Here is a 16807-nt window from a genome sequence, read left to right as displayed (position 1 = left end):
GCAATTCAGCTGAGCATATGTCCGCACCAGAATGAGCAGAATTACTCTCTAGTCTGTTCTAAATGGATCTTCACAGACTACAAGAGGAGCTTGGACATCTAGCCCATATGTCAACATCTGTATGTAGACTTAGATGTCTTTACCTTATACTGAACCCCACCCTGAACCCGTCTGAACTAAATACAAATCCTTCCCCAAGACTCTGATATGTTTATGTTTGGATAACTCTAACCATCTAACTGGTAGCTTAATTTGCCTAAACTTTGTTTCGTATTGCTGGCAAATGAAGCTACCACTGTTACCTCAGCTTACTGTAATACTGGATCAGCAGACTCAGTTAACGGAACTGCATCTCCTCAGTCATCAGTTATTCCTTTGATCTTGATGACTTGGGACTATTTGCTGTATAAAAACCTTAAATATATGATCTTTAATGCATACAGAGTACTTTTACCTACTCATGAGGGCAAAGGCAACACTATTTGGGAACAGTGCAAACAGTGACATGTCTTTCTGGGAGTAACATCCCAGACAGATGTTATCAACTTGAGTTTGAAGCTGACTTTCTCTGTGAGAAGGCAAAAATGGTCATTAAACTGAATGGTGTACCACTTTTCTGCCTTGTGTGAAGTTAAAGAAACAAACTTTCCTCTAAGAAAAGCATATTAAATTGTAATGCTAGTTAATCCAACTTCCCCTGCTGCACACAAAAGAAAAGCTATTGCCACCCACGCTTCAACAGAATATTTTATAAAGAACCTCCTCTCTTAAAACAAGGGACATTTTTATCCTTTTTTTCTTGATTCCCCTGCTTACATCTGGCATGACCTCTCATAATTTCCAGGATGTAGACCTAGCTGTCTAACGACATCAAAAAAAGAACCATTTAGAGAGAAATATATCAAATTCAAGTATCTCTTCCTCTGGACAAACCAAATCTTTAAATCAACTTGTCAAGGAGTTGCAACCTCTTTCCTCCATCATATGCAATAAGATCATGGCCTCATATTAAATTATTTTTCCCAAACAAGCACAATACCCAGTCATGAGCTTGAAAACTGCAGTGCTTGAATTACGCATTCCTTTCCTAAACTTTTTCCCTTTCCCAGCTTCTTTAAGTAGGCCATATTTTTTCTCCAGTCCTGCTAGATTTCAGGGGCCACCATTGATATTCTTTTGGTGAAAAAAGGATTTTTTTTTTGCCTCTGGGCCTCTCTGCTTCAGTGTTTGGAGGAGGAGCTTTTAGGTCAGAAAACTTATCTTGTCTAAACCAGAAAGCTGCCACTTGGCAATGTAATCCCTGCACCTGCATTGGTGGTGGTGGGAAGGAGTTGGCTATGGAGCAGGGTGTACTGTGTGCTCAGCAGTCAGTCCCCACTTTATCTGCACTAATACTGTTGTTCTGGAGAGGCAAAAGGGAAGGGGTTCGAAAAGTTATCACAATACTTTTACAATGGGTCTTTTGTAACCCAAAAAAGTAGTATGTGCAAACCAGAGGATAGCGGGGATACTGTACGCTTTACTGCAGCTGGTGATACTTACAATGCCTCAAAGAGTTTTGCTGGCTTTAGCAGCAGTCCAGGACCATGTAATTCCTCAGAAATGTGAGGTTAAGAATAGACAAATAGAAAAATAGGGTGATGGGTTACAAATAGAGTATGCTTGGCGCTTGATTTTAGCTGACATTATACATCCTTGCCCTTTTACTACATATTGCTCACGAGGCCTGGATAACGTTTCAGCTGTATATTGTAGATGTTGCACAAAATTTCTGCCGTGTGGACACACGCACACACTCCCCCCTTGTCCCCACCCCATGCGCACAGATGCATACAAAGGTAATGCCCTCGTTGTTCATATATTACAACAACCCATACATGGAAATCTGCAGAGCAGAAAAAACGTGTCCATATTGGTGGATAGTTAAGGCTAGCTTAGCTTGGATATTTAGGGTGTATGCTGAGCTATGGGATATCAGACATGATCTGCTTTGCTTTGGGTTTGTTCTAGCTCCTATAACATGGCAAAATTCATACTAAATTAGGTGATGCATGTTCACAGGAAGAGGAAGTTGTATAGGCATTTTGCAAAAACACGTATATATATATGTTCTATATTGTAAAATGTCACTTAATCTACTCCATCACTTGAAGCAGTTTTCTTCACAAATCTTGAGAAATTCCTCCTCCTAAGATAAAAATATAACTGGTTTGAATTGCACTTTTCTAAAGAAGAAAATAGGTAAAAAACATCCCCTTGCAAGGGTGTGCGTGTGTGTGTGTGTGCATGCATCCATGTGTTTGTTAATATTTTTAAAAGAACTTTATTTTTATGCCTCCTTTATCTCAGCAGAGTGTCCAGCGTGTGATCAAAACATTGTCATATGCACATAAGACATGGGGAAAACGCATCCTACTGGCCTGCATTTCCTCATCTGTTACAGATATAAGATCATTAGCTCCACAACATTTCAAATTTCTCAAAACCTGAAAACCAGAGAGCGAGAACCGTGCACAGGAGAAAATCTCTTTTCATCACACTGGGATTATTTTTCTATCCCAGGTGCTCGAGCCTGGGCTTTCTCTTAGTCTAATTGATAACTGGTGGGCTCCTCCCCTTAACCCGCTGACTTTTGTGCGTTCCCTTCCCGGGCGACTACTGTTTCACTGTTCTACCTCATTCACTTATGGTTGACCTGGAGTTCCTGGGTTAAGCTTCCCCACTGGTATTCAACCTTGGACCTTATTATTGTTCTACTTGTCTGACCTCCGATACACTAAATTCTAACAAGGTGATCTGAAAAAAATCACTCATTTTTTCTGTGTGGTTTCATGGCTCGTCTTTTTACCGCTCTCGGCTGATGTTCTTTTCTCCACTTCAGACCACCAAGTGCTCTGCTTTAGTTTGTCAATTTATAGTGCTGTCATGGTTTCAAATGCTGCGACCATTGTGTAGAATATACTCTCCTGACCTCTGAAGCAACTTTCTGTATTTCAATTGTTAACTCATTAGGGTTTGGAAGAACAGCTGAAAAGAGAATGGTCTTTTTCCCACAATTGCTTCCAATGAGCTGCTTGAAGAGTCATCACAATCCAGGATTAAGAGAAATCAAGAGGATGCTGCTAAAAATTAGCTCCAGTTATTTTCCATTCTTGTCTAAAGGCAACAAACAAAACCCCTCAATCCCAAACAATACTGATGCTCTTCTTCATCAGTTTGCTACTAAGATGCAAGAGAGTGGCACGTTAATAAAGCTACTAATGAAAAGATAAACTTCTGATTTGGGTAATTCAAATTGTTTGCCAAAGTATGGCAAAATATAGACAAAACATGTTCTTTAACATCATTTCTATATTCCACTACTTTTACTATCCACAAGCAATCCTTTGTTTGCACTAGTCCTTTGTCTTTGGATCCTAGGCCCTGAACTGACTTCTTCCAAGTTTCTCTAAGAAATCCTGTTTCAACTCTTCCCCTTTCAAAATGCTTTTAGAGGAGAGAGGAAGAGGAATAAAGAAGTGAATGGAAAGTACCACCAAATTTCATCCTGAAGTCAGCTAGACAACAAGAGTGCAGTCATAACCATGGCTATTAACAAAAAAAAAATAAATCTCCTTGCCTTCCTTCTTTTCCATTTAAGTGGAGAAATCATCTTGCTCACTGAGCAAATAGAGAAGTGCTTCTGCCATTTAGGGACAGATTTACAGCATTACCAAAAAGTTCATAATTTTCACAGTCTGAATTTTCAGATTAATGCACAACATCTTATTTCTGAGTTTTCTCTCTGTAGCAAAGACTGAGCCACCAGTTTCTGAATGGTAAAAATAGCCAATGGTTTTGCCATTTTAAATAATTTAGCACGGTTTAGAACTTAACAGTTCTAAACATGTAACATCTAGTTACGTGTGCACAATTTCTTTTAAACAAAATGTTTTGGATGATTTTTCTACCTTTTCTCCAGCATCACAGGTGTTTAGCTCTACCACAAATTTTGATATCAACAGAAAAAATTAACTTTTTGGTCCTCATGGCAGCTATGTTGAGACTTTAACAGAATATTTCATTTGGAGAGACTAATTGGTACAGCGTTCTTCCAGGTAGCACCAATCATGGCTGCACAGTTTTCTGATAACATGAAATACTTGAATGCATCCAGCGAATCGTAATAACAACAGCTTGCACTCTTGTGGGTTTCATCATCAAGGGTTTCAGAGTACTTTGCAAACGCTAGTTTAAACTTCACAGTTTCCCAGAGGACAAGGCTGACTTGGGTGTATCTATACTGATTTAAATCAGCATGATATGGGAATAACTTTTTTCCTCTAGATCCTATAATACCTTTTTTACAGATGGGTAAATTGAGGTATTGGCTAGCAAGTGTCTTATTCAAAGCCACAGGCTGTGTCAGTACAAGAAATGCAATCAGTATCTGAATCTTGAGCCCTGTGAATCACTTGCTAATTCTTTCATCATGCTTGATGATTTGGAATTTAACGGTTTTGTTCAGTATAAGTCCACTTGCTTCAAAAGACTCTCTTTTCAACTGTGTATATAAACAATATTAGCATAAGGTTTAAATAATTAAGAAACCAGAAGTTAATGACTATTTTAATAGAGTTAAAATGATGGTATAAAGTGGAAGGAATATAATCATTGTGGAGTTGATACTGCCTAAAAACAATGGATGCATTTGATTGCCTATGTCAAACACCATTAGACTTTTTACTTTAATAAAACAATAAAGCCAATACTATACAGCAGCTTAAATCAATTTCCCCAGAATGATATTACTGCTGCTGTCTCTTCCAAAGTTGTAGAATATTTCTTTTCTGAAGAGGTAAGGAGCTCTCAAATCTTATTGTTCCATTTAAAAATATATATATTTGCATGGATGATAAAATAGTATCAGAAAGTAATTTGTGTTAGTGTTTGTACAAGTAATTGCAAAAAAAAATAGGCTGGCTGATTGTGTTGCTGTGCTTCTGCATCATTGTTTTTAACAGATGGTTTACTATTACGACTGTCTTTACTTCAACTAGACTTTATAACCTTGGAAGATTTTTTGTTTGTTTGTTTGTTTGTTTTGCTTGGAGTTGTAGCGCACCATTTGTATTTTAAAAGTTTATGTGGGTTCCTTTGTCAGTGCTTTGAATCTCAGTTAAATTCTGGTCTCTTACGGTGCTGGGATAGTAAATCTGTGCTTGATCTGGACCCAAACGTATTTTGATTGTAAATAGAAAGTCTTCTTTTATGAGGATGTTCACTTCACAGCTTGAGCAGTGTAATTTTTATACAGGTCTCAGCAATCAATAAAAAAGCCACAGGAGGAATGATTTATCTTGTTGGTTACAGAGACTGTCACCGAGAGAAATTGTAAAAGATCAATTTACACAACCTGGTGTGAGAACGTTATTGATATAACACGGCTGATCAGTTTCTGGTAGTCTATGGGCAGACGAGGAGGAGAGAGCCCTGCCCTCAAATAGGGCCACTCACCAAGATCTTAATAGACTCGCTGGTCCATAAAATGGACACGAAGCCAATGAAGGGCGAGATTCTGCGCGCTCATGGTACACTGACTGGCCTCCAGGAAAATGGATTGGCTCAGCTCCGATTAGTTAGTTAAGCAGTGTCATGCATCCTCCTCCTTTTTTTTTTTCCTCCCCCCCCCCCCCACTGTGAGAACTGTTCACTTGGAGACTCACTGCCTTAATTACAAAGGGCCCTTTTAACTACAGGTCACAGGAGTTGGCTCACTTGACAGGAAATAAGGAAACAAGCTACCTTCCTGGAAAAAAAAAAAAAAAAAGAAAATCAAACTTCCACTCCTCAAATTAGTTAAATGAAGCTTATCAGCACTTGTTAGTTGATCCTTTGACAGTCTGTTAATTGCAGCTGGTACATTAAGTTATGTTATAACCAGCAGGACATATGATTAAAAAATAAATAAATCTACGGATATGCCACATGGCATGTGTTGGTGGAGAAAACAAAGTAAGAACAATGTTGATCTTTGCTGTAAATATCACAGCTCAAAAGACATTTATAGGATATTTCCTTTCTTATTCTGTAGAATTAAATTGTATTCTAACTGAAGGGGTTTCTTAGGATCAGAAAAGAGCTTCTCTGCAAAATGAGATTAGAAAGGTTCTCATTGGGTCTTCTTAATAAAAACCAACATTGGCTACTCTGTAAATATAAGCAGTTTGTACCTATGGATGATACACATACAGCTTTTAGCATGCTTTTCCTGACATATACTCTCCATTATATTTTTTTATTTACAGACAATAATTTCTCACTGTTATTACCAGACAGAAAGAAAAGAACATTAGCAGCATTAAGAAACCCTGTGGCAGTCGTTTCTCCTTTGTAAGAAGTGACTCTACCGTATAACTGCTAGCAAAATAAAGGATCCAAAGGCACATCAAGGGGAAAAAACTGTTTTCATGTGTTTAACCTGTTAATTATAGTAATCTACACTACAGTGTAAGTATTGTAACCTGGAATGGGAAATGTGTGTTTGAAAGAATGAGCTGACTAAGACAAAAATGATTAAATCCACACTTCGAATGGATGATTTTCATATGTAATTTGAGTTACACATTCTTAAGTTGTTTCATTTTCACATTTCCATACTCATCGGCATGTATCAAAGTGAAAGACTAGCTGAAATGAATGTTTTCTTACCTTCATCTGCTGGAGTATTTTAAATACTTCTCAAAGACTGAAAGACGTGTTCTTCTGGACCCACAACGTGTGTTTTAAGAGGTGTTTCATGCTTAATAGGAAGTCAAATTTTGAAATCTCATGCGTCCTGCTTCTTTTTTATCTATGGAAGAACACATATAAATGCAATGTTACTTTCATACTCCGGAATATTTAAAGTCCCTATTAATTGTCATTGTCTTTCCACATGATCGATCAGGCAACAGGCCTCTCACTGTGGCCATGATACATGTCCTGAGCACAGACAAATGTGTCACACACCCTGCCTCCAGTTTCTTCAGGTCTAAAAGTCAAATTCTTTGTTCTGAAAATGGATGGGGTGCAGGTGCCGTTCCTCTCCCTATGCCTTCCTGTGCTCAGAACAGAAAAGAAATAAAGGCTATGGAAATATTACACCTGACCAGCGCGAAGAAATGGAGCTCGTGAGTCCCAAGGAAAGGGGTGGGTGGGGGAGGAGAATGGAGGTGGCCAGATGGTGATGATGGCAGCTAGAAGGAGCCAGGGCTAGGGCAGAGAGAAGGGCAGGAGGGAGCTTGCTCTTAGTATGTTCTCCACATGCTGAAATGACTTGCTATTACTCTACTCCCACGTGTGCTAGTAACCCCTCAAGCACGCAAACTTCTGGAGTGAGAGGAATAGCCTGGTCCAGCTGTGGATCTTGGTCCTTTCCACTCCTGGAAAGGAGAAGCTCCCACCTCTGAGGACACATAATGAGGTGCAAGGATGACCACAATGCCTGTTGCCCTTTTCTAGACCTCTTGTCTTACTCATTCTTGATCAGGTTCCAAGCCAAATTTGGTCACAAATAGGCGCTTATGCCTTTTTTTTCCAGTGGGGGGTGGGCAGAGGAAGAGTTGTTTTCCCTCTGCAGCTGCCAGGCCATTCACTGCCTCAGGCAGTCAGTGATCATTACCCAGCCGTGTTCCTCCCCTGCCCTTCTCGTAATGAACTTGGGCTATTCCCAGCACTCAAACAAATGCTGTTCCCTGTGTCCGACACACGGATGCTACCTGTGCAGAGCGACTGAGCCGTCTCAAGTATGATGGTCATCTCCCTTTCTGCTTTGATTCCTTTCTCATTTCCCTTCTTTGCTTTCAGAGCTGCTACTAAAGGTTCGCCACACTCCCTGACTCGAAGTTGGACAATTCCAGTGACTATTCCCCAAATTAGTGGCCACTCAGAATTGCAGTAAAACATACTGAGGAAGCTCCTCACCAAGATTTTCCCTGATTCATTGTAGGGGCAGCTGATAACAACACCCTGTATTCAGGTTGTTAAAGCCTTTCCATTATAGAAAATCCCCATGACCTTTTATTTTGAGAATCTCTCACATTTCTGTTGTTTGTAGAAGGTGTTTGATATTCAGCAGAGGAAATCCCCATGGGCCACAGAAGTGTCTTCTCTTTGTCCCATGAAATTCCGTTTAGGATGCAAAGTGACAAAAATTGCCATTACTCCTCTCTTATTTTTCTCTCTTGGGAAAATGCTGGTAGGCTCTAGGCCGCTGGCCAGGCTCATACTGGCACTGCCAGCACCAAGAGACACACTGGACCAGCTGAAGCCAAAAAAAAAAGGAAAGACAGGTGAAGAAGGGAAAAAGTCTGTGGTCTTATTCCACTTAAGCCCTTGCATTATAAAAAATTCCCAGGTGAGCGGCTTCCATCCCAAACCACTCCCTAAAATCCTTAGCTCAAGGGGTAGGAGTCAGGTAAGCCAGATCAGGCTGCTTCTTGACGCCTTGTAGACTCTAGAGGTTTTCCTTGTTCATACACACACACAAAAGCACCTTTCCTCGGCTAATGCGCACCTGTACAGTTGAAGTTCTTGATAACTCTAGCAATAGCATCCTGTACTGTAACACAGAAGGTTCAAGATTCATGTGTAACTTATGACACCAGAAATAATAGGAAAAGGAGTGTTAAAATAATTTACAACAGAATTAACTTTAAATTAACTTTCCTGAGGCTGCAACAGCTAGTACTTGAGAGTTAAAAAATACCTCTGAACCCCAATTTATCCCCTTTTACATTAATGCACTCTGGTGCAAATGTGTTTCATATGATCATACTGCATTTTCCAACTGACCCTGTCTATATCAGTAATCAGGGCGGAGGTATTCAGGGGGTAAGAAGTTGTTAGCACATACAACTAAAATGCTGACATTTTAGTCTTAAATGCTGGATTTTACAGTCCAAGTAATTATTTTTCCCTAGCAGTTTGTGACCCTGGAGTCTCATATGTTCTCATATTCAGAAATAACACATGCTATCCACTAAAGTCAATCTTAGTTCATGTATGTCATTCTTTGGTTAAAAAAACAGCAAGATTTAAGAATTTCCAAGAACTTCCTAGATGATAGCCTCACAATCCATATCATTAGTGTAGTTTGTGAACTCAGTCCTTGAAGGTGTTGCACACTCCTAATATTTTACTTCTTATGTAGAGGGATCCTGCTCAGGACTTTATGGAAGAATATTCCTTGCCATGGAACAAAAAGCTAGAACTTCCTTCTTCACCATTGAAGCATAGACCTCTACTGCTCACTGTGCTCAGATATCAATTTTATCCAGGATTCACAATCATCAGATTATGGAGAGGACCACACACACATATCAAGAGGACCACATTCACCTTTGACTGAAGCTTTTAATAACTAGATTTGGGTGAAAAATAAATTTCTAGTTTAGAGGCATTTCAGGCTTTACTGATTCAGAGATAAATCCTATGTTGCTTTCAGAACTTCTCGTGACATAGGAATTCTGGGATTTTTTTGAAGCCTCACAGGGGTTTCTGAAATGAAATATGCTCTCAGGAACTTGGCAGCTGATGAGTAAAGTTGACGTGATTCTTGCTAGCTTCACTTCAGCTCACTCCAGAATAGCAGTGGTTCAAAGACTCAAGCACGTACCTTAAAATGTTTTTAACCTAATGTAGAAATCTTTACCTGTGCAGTATAAAGGTCCTTCTATCTATATTTAGACAAATAGACTAGCGTCTTCAGTCCCTTTCTAGGGAGATTACTGGTAGTACAAACATGTGAACCGAGTTTCTCATGACTAAAGACATTTGTAAAATATTTCCAGCTAAGATGGTCTTCTGCAGCATGGGGAGGCACTGAGCACTGTGCCAAACCTTAGAGGAACATGCCTCCTCCTACTTGCTGTTTGCTTCCAGCAGGGAAAGGACTAAGAAAGCCCACAAAGCCCCAGCCACACCAACGCTCGGCAGCACATGTCAGCACTGCATTAAATGGATAAACTGAGGCTCTGATGATTGCCCCGCCTCTTACTGCCAATTAACAAGACATAAAGCCAGAGACACTGGCACCAAGGCAGAGGCTCAGAAGCCGCGCTGCTTGGAGGATCGCTCAGCCTCTCTGCAGATATAAGCAGGGCAGAAATCAGTTTTTACTAATTGCAGCGGATACCATGAGATCTGTATCACCGCTCTTTCGGAAATGAAATGCAGGTAACGAAACCAGCTGAAATGAAGACATTACCAACTTGTGACAGTTATTCATGACACACACATGAATAGAAATGTCTCAGATGGCATTTAGGACAACCATCAGTAACTATCACTCAAATCACCTGGTCTCCTTTGTTCCCCAAACAATTCTTTTTGCTATGGCAAATGCAGTTGCCAAAGTGAATTCTCATTCTGACGCGTTTCTATGTTACTTCTGTTGGATGGTATTGCTGGTGAGCGCGGGTGAGATTTACCTGACTGAAAAAGGCTTTTCTGCCTGGCAGAAAAGGACCTGGGGGTTCTAATTGACAAGCGGCTGAACATGAGCCAGCAGTGTGCCCAGGTGGCCAAGAAAGCCAATGCCATCCTGGCTTGTATTAGAAATAGTGTGACCAGCAGAAGTAGGGAGGTGATTGTCCCCCTGTACTCAGCACTGGTGAGGCCACACCTTGAGTATTGTGTTGAGTTCTGGGTGTCTCAATATGAGAGAGATATTGAGGTGCTGGAGCGAGTGCAGAGGAGGGCAACGAAGCTGGTGAAGGGCCTGGAGGATAAATCTTATGAGGAGCAATTGAAGGAGCTGGGACTGTTTAGTTTGAGGAAAAGGAGGCTGAGGGGAGACCTCATCACTCTCTACAACTATTTGAAAGGACATTGTAGAGAGGTTGGTGCTGGTCTCTTCTCACAGGTAATTAGCAACAGAACAAGAGGGAATGGGTTCAAGCTGCAGCAAGGTAGGTTTAGGCTGGACATTAGGAAAAAATTCTTCACGGAAAGAGTGGTTAGACACTGGAATAGGCTGCCCAGGGAGGTGGTGGAGTCACCATCACTGAATGTGTTTAAGACTCGTTTAGTGTGGTGTTAAGGGATATGGTGTAAGGGAGAACTTTGTAGAGTGGAGTTGATGGTTGGACTCGATGATCCCAAGGGTCTTTTCCAACCTAAATGATTCTATGATTCTATGAAGGCAAACTTGCCTTAGGTGTTTACATTAGAACGAAATGTGTTATGCCCCAGAATTGTCTTCTTCCTTCCAGCTAGGAGCCAAAATCAATGAGGTGTAGAAGGCTGCATCTGTGTAACCTCAAGACCAGAGTAGTAGTGTCCTCCTGGGTGCTCTTTAAGGACTGATGTTTCACCAGTAATACGAACAGTGAGGATGGTGGTGGTATATGGTCTTGGTGCTGGTGTTGTAACTCCTGGCAGTGATGTTCTGCTGCTAATGCAGATAAGTTATGGCATTTTTGTTCCTACGTTTCCTTGCTTCCAGTTTACACGTATTTTTTGAAACTAACTTAGGTTTAAGTATCTTTTATTCAGAGAGCTTGTTAGATTTTGACACTAACATGTATGCCTTTCTCATAAAAACATTTTAACCTAGAAAATATAGGCTTTTTGGTTGAATTAGTGGATTTTGGGTTGCTTTTTATCATGTTGTTTTAAGTTCATTTCTCTTCCGAAAGACTATTTTCGCAACACACTTGGTTGTACATAGACAGAGTTTACAAGGTGCACTAAAATTGAAATATCAAAGAGAACTGTTGAAATGAGATGCTTGTGAAATGTGTGCAATTATCTGCTATTAACTCATCTGGAATCCTGTGATGAGCAAACTGTGATTTTCAATGTGTCATTACATTGTTGCATCAATGGGTTGTTCAACAGCTCAATTTAAAAAATACTCAAGAAATAATCATTACAAGAGGTAATCCTTCCCATTTGATTCAAATAAATCTGTTCCAACATTAGGCTGACATGATCATGGATCTCATGAGGTTTCAGTGCTTTGTTTGCATTTGCTTTACAGTATTTACTGCTGATTTCATTGTTGGGTGTTTTATTTTTGATAAGACATCTCGGATTCTGTTTTCTAATTATGTAAAGAAGCCTGAGGGATAATTCTACCATTTATGATTTCTTGCTTTAAGCTACAGTGACACAGTGGTGTTCTTCACACAGAGTCACAGTGGTTATTTTGTTATTATGGTGCTACAACATTTTTATCCTCTGGATAATTTCGCCTCTTCTGGTGGCTGTTCATCTGGAGTTACCCCCTTCTAGCACTGAACAGGTAGATCTATTTTGTGTTTTTCATTTGCAATTAATAGAATTTGTGTGGAAAATAGTCAGCAGTATTCTTAATTTATCATTTTACTGTGACTTTCTTCTTCTGCTACTCAGTAGAGAGGTGTTCTGGAAAATCTGTCTTGCAGAAGAAACTATCAAGTTAAATATGTAAACACACTCAACAATTTCTCTTCTTAACAATATAACTTTCTGTCCACTGTTTTTCACCTTTTTAAAAAGGAGTCTGTAAAACTGTTTCCAAGTTGCACCATGTCAGACATTACCTATTTGAACTTGATTGGCTTTTGTCCAACATGTATTCAGCAAGAACTGCTTGTTGACAAAAATAATTGCAAGATTCCTTTTTTTCACCCCAAAAGAATGTATTTCTACTGCATTGTGACTTCAGAGTTTTTGTTATTGGGCAATCAGTTTCCAAAAGTTTGTACTCATGTTTTAGGTTCTACATAAACTTAAAAATATTCCTTTATTCCTGCTTATGTGGTGATTTTTCTTCTGGCTTACCATTCAAGATAACTGTAATGATTGCATTTCACATATGCCGGCTCCTTCCTCTGTAACCAGTGTAAGCATCCAATTGTTTTGGCCAGAAACAGACTATATTTCAGTGTGTCAGATGACGAAAAGCACAAAGAGGCTTCTAGCAGGTGAATATGTGCTGGTGCATACGCGTGGGAAGATACTGCTAGCAATTGTTAGGGATGAGGAATTAGCCAGCAGTAGTTTGTGTGATGCAGTAGGTGGGAAGAATCAGCCTACTGAAGTATGAGAAAGGCAGGATCAGCCAGCAGTTGTCTATGTGCTGGAGGTTACGAAGAGGTGGGTGGAAGAGAGAGTAGAATAAGGATGGGGGAAGAACGAAAAAAAACCACCAAAAAACAAAAGACAGTGGGAAAAGAGAAAAGACAAAGAAATAACCCAAGGAATGAAAAAAAACACAAGTCGAGATACTACATGAAATGCCTGTAGCATCACGCCATAGTCAAAGAAAAGACAGGATAAGGTGGTCACCTACATTTCCAGGAGATCGAGTGCAACTGGATGAAAACTGCAGGACAAAGTGTACTATTAGATGGCATTGAATAGTTCATTTCACCAATGAAAGCGTGCCTTTGTGTCAGAGAATGTATTGAGTTGTGAGACCGTGTCTGAGATAAATGATGAACAGACTACATTGATTTAGTGTAAACAGAACATTAGACATCAGGTGAAGAGCATCAACAGGAATAAATGGCAAAATAAAAACAAAAAACCCCCAAACCAAAAAAAGAAAAGAAATTTTCCAATGCAGAATGTCACATCCTTCCAAGACATTCCTGCACGAGGAAAACACCATGAACTACTCCAGGCTGTCACCATTTTGAACATTGGTGGCTGCTCAGTCATTTCCTATGTGAACGCTGAGTGCACAGTGAATACAGAGAGGCCCAGTTCACTCACCCAAGTGGTGCAAGTGACCATGAAGATGCGTGCTAAGTGTGTTTATTTGGGAAGCTAGAACAGAATGGCTGTTAAATCACAGCCCAGCTTCCTGCATGGCATCTTTCTTGTCCAAGAAGGCAATCCCTTCACAACATAAATTACCCAGGGCTGGCCTCCCCCTGTGGGTGCTAATGGGGTGTAGGTGCAACTGTTTGAAGAATGGCTCTAACATAATGAAATAATGCAGGTGTTTGAATTGCTGAAGTACTCACAGAGGAACCGCACCTGCCAAGAATAGGCAGAGGTACACGAACACATAATTTGTGGCTGCGTGAACGGACGCCCAGTAGAGACCCTTTTAATAATTTACCACTGAGTCTGTGCAACAAAGTCTCTTACACTGGGAATAGCAACCAAGCATGAAAGGGCAAAGAGAAATAACTGGCTGTTCAAGAAAGGCTAGTTGGCTAGAGAGAAAACTTTGCTTCTACCAGTTTGTTGCTGTGCACTCTTCACAGATTGTGTGTAATGGAGATTGTCAGGGAGTTGTTTAGTTTTCGAAAAAATCAGCTAATCTATAATTTCAAAAGTGCCAATGAGACGTTCACCATGAAATGCAGGAGCAGGAACTCAGCTTGCCAGAGCCATCTACTGCCCCAGTCTCTCTCTGTGCTCACCAGTGTATCCCAGGGAATCATCCTTTGGTCTTACTGACAGCAGGCAAGAGAGGCTGAATCGTCGTAGAGACTGTAAAAGAACACACAGATTTTCTCTTCTAGGGTGTTCGTTCTCATTCATCCCAGGCAAAAGAAAAAACGGCTGTTTTTATTGAATGATGGCCATTCAGTAGTTTATATGAAGTGAATCTAGCAGTCTCTGGTGAATGTATAGAAATGGATGCGTACCACAAAGATTTCGGGTGGTACTTCTCGGAGATAACTCCTGAAGGGACGTGGAGCAGCAGCCACATCTTCAAATACAAGCAGGGATGCCTGAAGGTCTGAGGTTTAGGTGGCGGCATGATCTGCCTTGTTGCCGGCAAGTATCTGTTTTATGCACAAATGGCTACTTAAATATTCAACTATGGAGTGTTATTCTTTTTAATATGCATTAAATACATTTTTTCTCCCACACCCCTGCCAGTTCTCCTCTTGTGAAATGGCAGTGTGGTGAGGTTAGGTCCATTTTGGCAATCCCAGTAGAATCAGCGCCCTCGTTCATAAGCTGTGATTACTGTCCGGGGGAAAAGAGACCACTTTATATTTGTGAACATAAAGATCTGGTGACAGCAACTGAAGCAAAGTTTAAGGAATGTGTTTAAAAAAAAAAAAAAGTGATAGAGGGTTTTTTATTTTGCTCTTGGCTTTGAAAGCAATGGAATGAAATGGCTCCATTTGAAAACAAAACCAGCATAATGATGTTTCTATCTCAAAATAAATCTTATGTTAATAAGGACCACTGGTAGTGTAGTTAGAGAGGCCAAAACATTCTAACCTCCATGGTTGAAAAAAAAAATAATAAATTAAAACAGCAAGAGAATTTAAAGTCCTTTTTGGAAAGAAAAGAGAAGAAGGAGCAGGAGGAGGAGGGGGAGAAACAAAAGAGAAACTCTGTCTTTCAGTTCCAATAGTTCTTGATGTTTAAAATCTCTGAAGTTTTCTTATGTGTTATGAAAAGCTACAAATTTATCTTTTGCCATTTTCCCAAGGGAAGCTGACCCAAATCCACCAGCAGCAGTTGAAAAGGTTTTTCCAAGCTTTATCAAATGGCCCCAACAGAGACCAGCTTAAAATTAAAAGCTTCCCCTACCAGAGGGAATATATGTGACTTTAATAACTGAAATGTGTTTTTACTTTCTATTACAGGGGTCAAAAGGTTTCTAAACAAACCAAATTTATCAATTATTTAGAGCTGATTTCTTCTGAAGTGGTATTTCTAAGATATTATTTGGTGGATAAATTCAATGTTCTAAGGCCAGCAGCAGCATTTTATTCATAACAAATTTCTCCTAAACTGAATTTGCTGGGGCAACTTAATTTCCACTATCGTGTTTGCACTGTAGAAATATCAAGTGAAGTGTTATAGGCCCTAACTAGTGGGCTTTTCAAAGAGAAATTCCATATAAGCATGCTTATTCAGCACCACCCTGCTTGCCGTTTATTGCTTAAGAAATGAACTGTTACACTGTGTCTGCAGTAGAATTTCTTTAGCTGCTGAAATATCCTTAAAAACCACAAAGCGCCTTTAAAGTCAGGAAACAATATCTTAAACTACATTGTCACCCTTGCAGCAAAAGAAAATAAGATAACTGTCAGAAGTTTTGTTAAAGACATTTTAAAATGAAAGACCCATACACACGTGCACATAGATGCACGCATTTTCTTAGCTGTCTCTGAGAAGCGAACACTTTATTTAGGTTGTTGCGGAAGGGAATTAACAGTAAATTTAGAAAGAGACCATTCTTAATACCTAATAGGGTCCACTGACCATGTAAATACTCTGTTTGTTATACATTAGCTAAACATACATTGGGTTTCTGCCTAAAGTCTGCCATTTGGTGCAGGCAGAAGACGTTACGGAACAGTTCATAAATTCATGTGGAGCCCTGTTAAATGAAACCAACCATCCAAAAGCTGACATTTTGCCATCTTTAAAATAGCTGCCTCTCTTGCAGTAAAGCTTCAGGTTTATTTATGCAAGCAAATATGAAGTAGTAACGCAATCAAGGTGTTGCGGAGGCGGTTTTTTATTTTTTTTAGAGAAAGAATCTGACTATTAATAAACAAAAATGCCTTGAATAGGTTCTCCTTATTTATACTTGAAAAAAAATTCCTTCCTGAAAAATCACATTAAGGAAGAGTGAAAGCATCATTTTTCTTAGCAATACATGCTTTCAGAAATATGAATTATTACTACAAATGAAGAACAAACAGGTGAAAGCTCTTCCTCTCTCTTCTGCCTCCCTTTGGCCTTGGGGCAAAAGAATTCTGCTCAAGCATAAAAGGTTGGCAAAAAAGGATCAAAGTGAGCCAAATTTGATCGAGGCCTGGCTAATAAGGTGATGAGGAGCTTTTTACCTCCGGGGGACTGACTCTGCTTC

General features: G+C 39.8%; 1 long non-coding RNA gene across 5 annotated transcripts in view; it reads right to left on the bottom strand.

Moving 5' to 3' along the window:
* Nucleotides 1-16807, bottom strand: part of LOC141751941 (uncharacterized) — a 159704-nt gene that overhangs the window by 30723 nt on the left and 112174 nt on the right. For all 5 annotated transcript variants that reach the window (XR_012590146.1, XR_012590149.1, XR_012590148.1 and 2 more), the window contains one exon: nt 6691-6832. This is a non-coding gene — a long non-coding RNA (uncharacterized LOC141751941). The remainder of the gene's footprint in view (nt 1-6690; nt 6833-16807) is intronic.

Source organism: Larus michahellis, chromosome 1 (genome assembly GCF_964199755.1).
Source record: "Larus michahellis chromosome 1, bLarMic1.1, whole genome shotgun sequence".
Taxonomy (NCBI): domain Eukaryota; kingdom Metazoa; phylum Chordata; class Aves; order Charadriiformes; family Laridae; genus Larus; species Larus michahellis.
This window is presented reverse-complemented; position numbering and strand designations above follow the sequence as displayed.